A 6,532-nucleotide genomic window follows, 5' to 3' on the forward strand; every position below is an offset into this window, starting at 1 on the left:
GAGGAGAGGAGAGGAGAGGAGAGAGAAAGAGAGAGAGGTGTGTGTGTGTGTGTGTGTGTGTGTGTGTGTGTTAGTGTGTGTGTTATTTGGTTTTTCAAGACAGGGTTTCTCTGTGTAGCCCTGGCTGCCCTGGAACTCACTTTGTAGACCAGGCTGGCCTTGAACTCAGAGCTCTGCCTCTCAAGTGCTGGGATTAAAGGCATGTGCCATCACCACTTGCTTCATCTTTTACTCCTTTTTAAAGGTAGCAATTATGCTATAACAGTGGTAGTGTGTTTGGCTACCAGATGCAAAGTCTTAGGTTTGATCCCCAGCATTACCAAAATGGAAGAATAAAATGAATCTTAAAAGTAGACATAGGCAGAATGGTTCAGTGGGTAAGGGCCCTTGTAGCCAAGCCTGATGACCTGAATTTGATCCCTAGGCCCAACATGGTGAAAGGAGAGAACCAACTTCCACAAGTTATCCTTGAACCTCTACATGTATGCCATACCATATGTACATGTGTGTACACAGTCTTTTTAAATATTTAAATGATTGTGTATGATGTGTGAGTGTGTGTGTGCAGGAGTCAGAACACAATTTTGTGGAATTGGTCCCACCTTTATGTAGGTTCAGTAAGGTTCAACATGGTAGAATCAAGATCAGGTCCCTGGTTTGCATGGCAAATGCCTGTCTTCTGAGCCATCTTACAATCATGGAACACACATTTTAGTATTGGCTTGTTTGTTTTGACAAGGTATATAGCCCTAGCTGGCTTGGAACTCTGTATAGATCAGGCTGGACTCAAACTCACAGAGATCTGCCTTCTCTGTCTTCTTAGTACTGGGATTAAAGCCATGAACCAGCATGGTTCATGCCTTGCCCAAAAGACAAATTTTAGTGACAGTTTTTAGGTACATGTTTATGAGCTATTGTGCATTTCTCCTGAGTTTGTACCCCCATCTCTATTTTATTTCCAGTCTTAAAAGGAAAACATGCAGTCTTTAATCAAGTATAATATGTTAATTAGAGATTTTTACATTTATTTTTTATCGTGTGTGTGTGTGTGTGTGTGTGTGTGTGTGTGTGTGTGTGTGTGTGAATGCATCTGACAGAATAGCTGGCCAGTGAGCTTCCAGGCATTCTGCATCTGCCTCTCCTCTCTCCTCGGGAGCATTCCATCCACCATTTATGTGGGTTCTGGAACTGAAGCTCAGATGCACCTGTTTGTGTGGGAAGCACTTTTATCTATTGAATCCTGTCTCCAGTCCCTGCTTCCTGTAGTTTAGGGGTTGTTGCCTGCTGCATCTTAAAACCACTGTTTCATGTTGCTGGTTTGGAATTTGTGTTTTAGGTGATGAATCTGATCCTTGTCCCTTGATCTTTGCTAGAGGGGAATCACAGCAGTGTAGTTTTAACAGGCTTCTAAGCTTGAGAAGTCTTAACTTTTGAGAACCATATATATGAACTTAACAGTAGGTAATTTCTAAAAAAAATACAAGATCTTGCTATTTAGGCTGGTCTGGAGCTTGCTATCCCAGGGTAACTTCAAACTTGTGATCCTCCTGCCTCAGCCTTCTGAATGTCAGGTTTATATGTCTGTCCCACCTTATCCTGTTAACATGAGGCACTTGTTGCAGTATCACTTCAGCTCTGAAGACAGGATTAATGACTTGTTAAACCTAATTCGAGGGTTGTGGAATATTTGTTAGGTGGCTCATTCCTGATTTTTTTTAAGCACAGGAGATATTTTCTATAATTGGGAGCATATAAACCATTTGTGATGGGTAGACATGGTGACTCCCACATGCTATAATCCCAGCATGTAGAAAGCGGAGGCAAGATTACTATGAGTTTGAGGGCAACCTGGGCTACATAGTGAGATAGACAACAACCCGTTTTGCAGGATTAACCTGTCTCAAACAGGTTGTGAAAGAAAAAGCAAAAGAAAATATTCATACCACAGAAAGGCTGTAGATTTGTGTGAAGGAAAGCTTTGGAACATACCTTCTTTGATTAATGTTGCTATGGTTTTGAGCAACCTGACATGTAAGGCATAAGGTCTGCCCTCCCCTCCCTGACACTTCTCTCACCTTCAGTTATTTAGCTGGAACTCTTATTAAGGTAGATATAATATTAGTGGGGACAATGGCCTCAGTTGGCATACTCTTTATGAAGTTACTGTGAAGCATGCAGATAACTTCTAGAAGCCAGAATGTGACTGCTAGAAATTCTTAAGGGAGATGGCTTAGTAGTTGCAATCTCTGTTTTTAAATGTTTTCTGGGCTGAGAATATGACTTAGCTCATGGAGTCCCAGCCTAGCATAAACTGGACATGATGTTTCTCCTGGAGGTAAGAGGACCTGAAAAGTTCATGGTCATCCTCAACTACCGGGTAAGGCTGTGGTCCACCTGCCTACATGAAAACTGTCTCAAAAAAGAAGAATTTAGTAAATAAAAACTCTAAGTAAGAAATGCAAAAAATAGTTTAGTGCATATGTAACATTTCTTTTTAAAGCAAAAAGTGAGGGGAGGTATTTCCCCTCAGGGAAGTTGGTAAATTTGGACTTTAAGTAAAGTCAAGCAAACTGTATTATTCTCTTCCAAGTCAATAACATTTCCCAAAATTGTTAAAGGGCAGACACAACATTGACCCCCAGGGAAGCTTAGATCAGATATACAAGACCCCCTGCCAAAATAATTTGGAATAAGTAAAATATCTTGTTAAAAAGGGAGTAAAAAAAGAGGAGCCTGGAGAGACAGCTCAGCAGTTAAATGTGTAGCGTGTAGTTTTTGCTATACCACTCCAACAGCTTGACTTCTCTCCCAGAGGAATTTTAACGTAACCACCAAACTCATAATCACATTCATTTTGTAAATAAAACAATTCAAAGCAAATAAAGCAATCTAAACAAATATTAACCAATGGGATAGTGCTTTTACTGTCCCCTGTCCTGACCTTCATGAAATCAGGGTCTACATTATTTATATAATATAAACTTAAATTCCCTTCTACTTACTGTAGAAGCCGAGTTATAGGCTCTAGTTTTTTATCATACTATATATTGACAGCCCCAGAAATCTCATGTGGACCTCATCCTAAGCTCCTGAGAATTGTCCTGGCAAGACTTTCACATGTCTTTAATCATTTGTTTGTTTCCCCTAACTTCTGTCTTCTGTGGGGCTTAATACCTGTTGTATCTACCATCTGGCTCTCTGCCTCTCATCTTAAGCTCTTCTTATCAGTTTCAAACTGAGGGGGAAAAAATCCTCACATGAATCAGGCAAAAATCTATCCCCCAAAACAAATCATATTTATAACTCTCTATCCTTTATTTGTCTGGAGGCAGAAGCTTTATTGTCTGTTCTTCATTGCCTCACTCCTAGCACTCAGGGAGCCAATCAGCCTGTTTGCACAGCAGGAGTTCTCAGCATCTCTAAGCTGAAGCTCTCCCAAGCTCTCTCTCTCTCCTGTGTTTCTTTGTTTTAGTTTCAGGAGCTGGAGCCCTGTGACTTGGCTCTGCTCTGCTGAGAAATCAGTTCTCCCCCTTATTATTAAACTATATCATTGTGTGTGTGTGTGTAATCCATCTGAGAAATTTTAAATTAATAGTGGATTCTTGCCTTCCATGTGGCATGCAATCCTTACAGACTGCACTACCAGCCCCGCCCCAGATTCCCTTGGATTCACGGAGGAAACACACACACACACACACACACACACACACACACACACACACGCACGCACGCTTATCTTTTATATGCTGTTAGCTCAGTGGTTGGGCTCTTCTAAGCCTTCCTCTTCTAGAGCAGCTCTACACCTTTAAATCTGCCCCCAACTTGGTTGCCATGTTACCTTCTGCTCAGCACCCTAAATCTGCCTCAGCTTAGTTGTTTCTAATCTTCTGCCTGCTACCCCAGGCTCAGCTAGGAAGCAGCCAGTGCCACCCCACCTGTGATCTCACATGACTGGTTGCTCTTCTCCTTCCCAAGGATGGGGAATTCTTTCCTCCTGCTACATCTGCTAGCCTTCCTCCAGGAACCTGGAAGTCCTGCCTCTTCTGCCCTGTTATTGACCGCTAGCATCTTTATTGATTAAGAAACAATTGGGGAATAGGACCTTCATATTCCTGATCAAAGCATCAGAACCACCACCTCCTATAAAAGTTCTCCAGCTGTTCTTTCTAAAGATAGAGTTGGATTCCTAGCACCTACATAGGGGCTCATAGCTGGCTGACTGTCACTCCAGTTCCAGGGGCTTGAACACCTGGCTTTCCTGGGCACCAGGCATGCACATGATGCACAGACACAGATGCAGGCAAAACACTTGTGCACATAAAATAAAAATGAAATTTAAAAAGGAACAAAGATGATTATGAAAATCATGAAAACTAAGGTAAGGCATAATTTATAGCAGATTTGTCTCCATGCACCACTCTTCATGTGTCTCACCGATGTGCATAGACTTGTTTTAGACATGTTAACGTTTGTGTTATCACACTCATCTCTGTAACTGTTTTGCATCCACATGTGTCTGAGCTCCAACCTTGCTGGTAAACGCACTACTGTTCCCAGCCATATGAGGAGCCCGGGTTTGTGAGTAGAGAATCGGCTCCTGTTGGCGAGCACCTCCTGGGCAGCTGGACTGCACACTCCTCTGGCTCCATGCTCCTCTGCTGTGTTCATTGAACAGGCGGGGCTAGCTAAAGATGCCAAAAATCCCACACTGATGCCTGCAGGAGAAGAGGTCGGTGGATAAGATTCTTCATTGAGGCATAGATACTTTTCTGCTATGGAGGATACGTAATGTTCAGAAGATGTAGCTTTTCAGAAGATGAGTAATGAAGTAACATAAGAAAATGAGATTAGGGCTGGTGAGATGGCTCAGCGGGTAAGAGGCTCTTCCAAAGGTCCTGAGTTCAATCTCAGCAACCATCTGGTGGCTTAAAACCATCCATAATGAGATCTGACTCCCTCTTCTGGTGTATCTAAAGACAGCTACAGTGTACTTATGAATAATAATAAATAAATCTTAAAAAAAAAAAAAAAGAAAAAGAAAAAAAAAGAAAAGAAAATGAGATTAGTGATACAGTTTACAAAGCCAAAGGGAAAGCAAGGGCAAAAATTCCACTGTTCATACAGCAATTAGTAGACCAGCAATGTCGCTTGTATTCTCTGAACAGTGAGTGATATATGTTAAATTGAGTTTAAGTTTTATTTATTTGCAATACTTGAATTTGATCAGAGAGCCTCATGCACAGTAGGCAAGTTACCACTAGGCAAAGTAAGAGGATTCAATGAAATACTGTATGTTCAGTGCAATGTCTGTCTTTGTAATCCTTCATAGCCACTTATCACTGCTAGATATTAGCACTATAGAATATATCCTCTCAAATGTTTGAATGCTAAGAAAAATTTAGTTCCCTTTTGGTTTTTGCTAAGTAGCCAAGTGTAGTCTTGAACTCACAATCCTCCTATCCCAGACTCCAGAGTAGTACCACTCCAGACATGTACCACTGTCCCCAGTTACTTTTTTTTTTTTTCTGAGACAGGGTTTCTCTGTATAGCCCTGGCTCTCCTGGAGCTCACTTTGTAGACCAGGCTGGCCTCGAACTCAGAAATCCGCCTGCCTCTGCCTCCTGAGTGCTGGAATTAAAGGCGTGTGCCACCACGCCTGGCCGTTGGGTTGTTTTTTTGTTTGTTTTGTTTTGGTTTTGGTTTTCCCAGTTACTTTTTAAATTAGCTTCAAGTGTAGAAATACCTACAGCATTAAACCCAAAAGGACTACATATTACTACATTTGTAAGCAAAGATATGTCATTAAGAATGATTGGTCAGAGAAGTTGTGTAATCCTGCAATTGAGAAGCTGGAGCAAGAGGAACTTGAGTTCACAGTCTGGGCTATAAAGTTAGATGCTATTAGAAAGAGCAAGGTGCTGGAGAGAGAATTCAATGGGTGAGAGGATTTGCTGTACAGTCATTGGGGCCCACATTGGTTCCTAGCATACTTATAAGAATTTATAAGGAGTCTTCCACTAGCAGCCTTCAGATGAAGATGTAGAACTCTCAGCTCCTCTTGCACTATGCCTGTCTGAATGCTGCTATGGTTCCTGCTTTGATGATAATAGACTCAACCTCCGAACCTGCATGAAGGCATCATGAAGAACAGCTGAAGCTTGGCACTGTGAGAATCCATGGAAGGCCATTGGTGAAGGTGAAGCCTCAGTTGACATCCCAGGACTGAAGGGGTCATGCAAAGGATTTGAGGCTTGGCACCATGAAGAGAGCCTATGAGAGGCTATTGGTGAAGCCTATTTGCAGAGGAAGACCTCAGTGTATTGGAGATGCTAGTGCCCCGGCCCGCGGGACACTTTATTCCATGGTCCTTGAAGGGGATCACAAACCTAGAGAGAAATGGGAATAAAGAAAGAGAGGTAGACCATGCATGTTTGTCATAGTCTCTCTTACTAAGGGGAGATGCTCAGGTTAAATACAATTTGGAGAGGGGTGATCAAAGGTATACAGTGAGAGAAATAATTGGGAAGAGTTA

Source organism: Mus pahari, chromosome 8 (assembly GCF_900095145.1).
Source record: "Mus pahari chromosome 8, PAHARI_EIJ_v1.1, whole genome shotgun sequence".
NCBI lineage: Eukaryota > Metazoa > Chordata > Mammalia > Rodentia > Muridae > Mus > Mus pahari.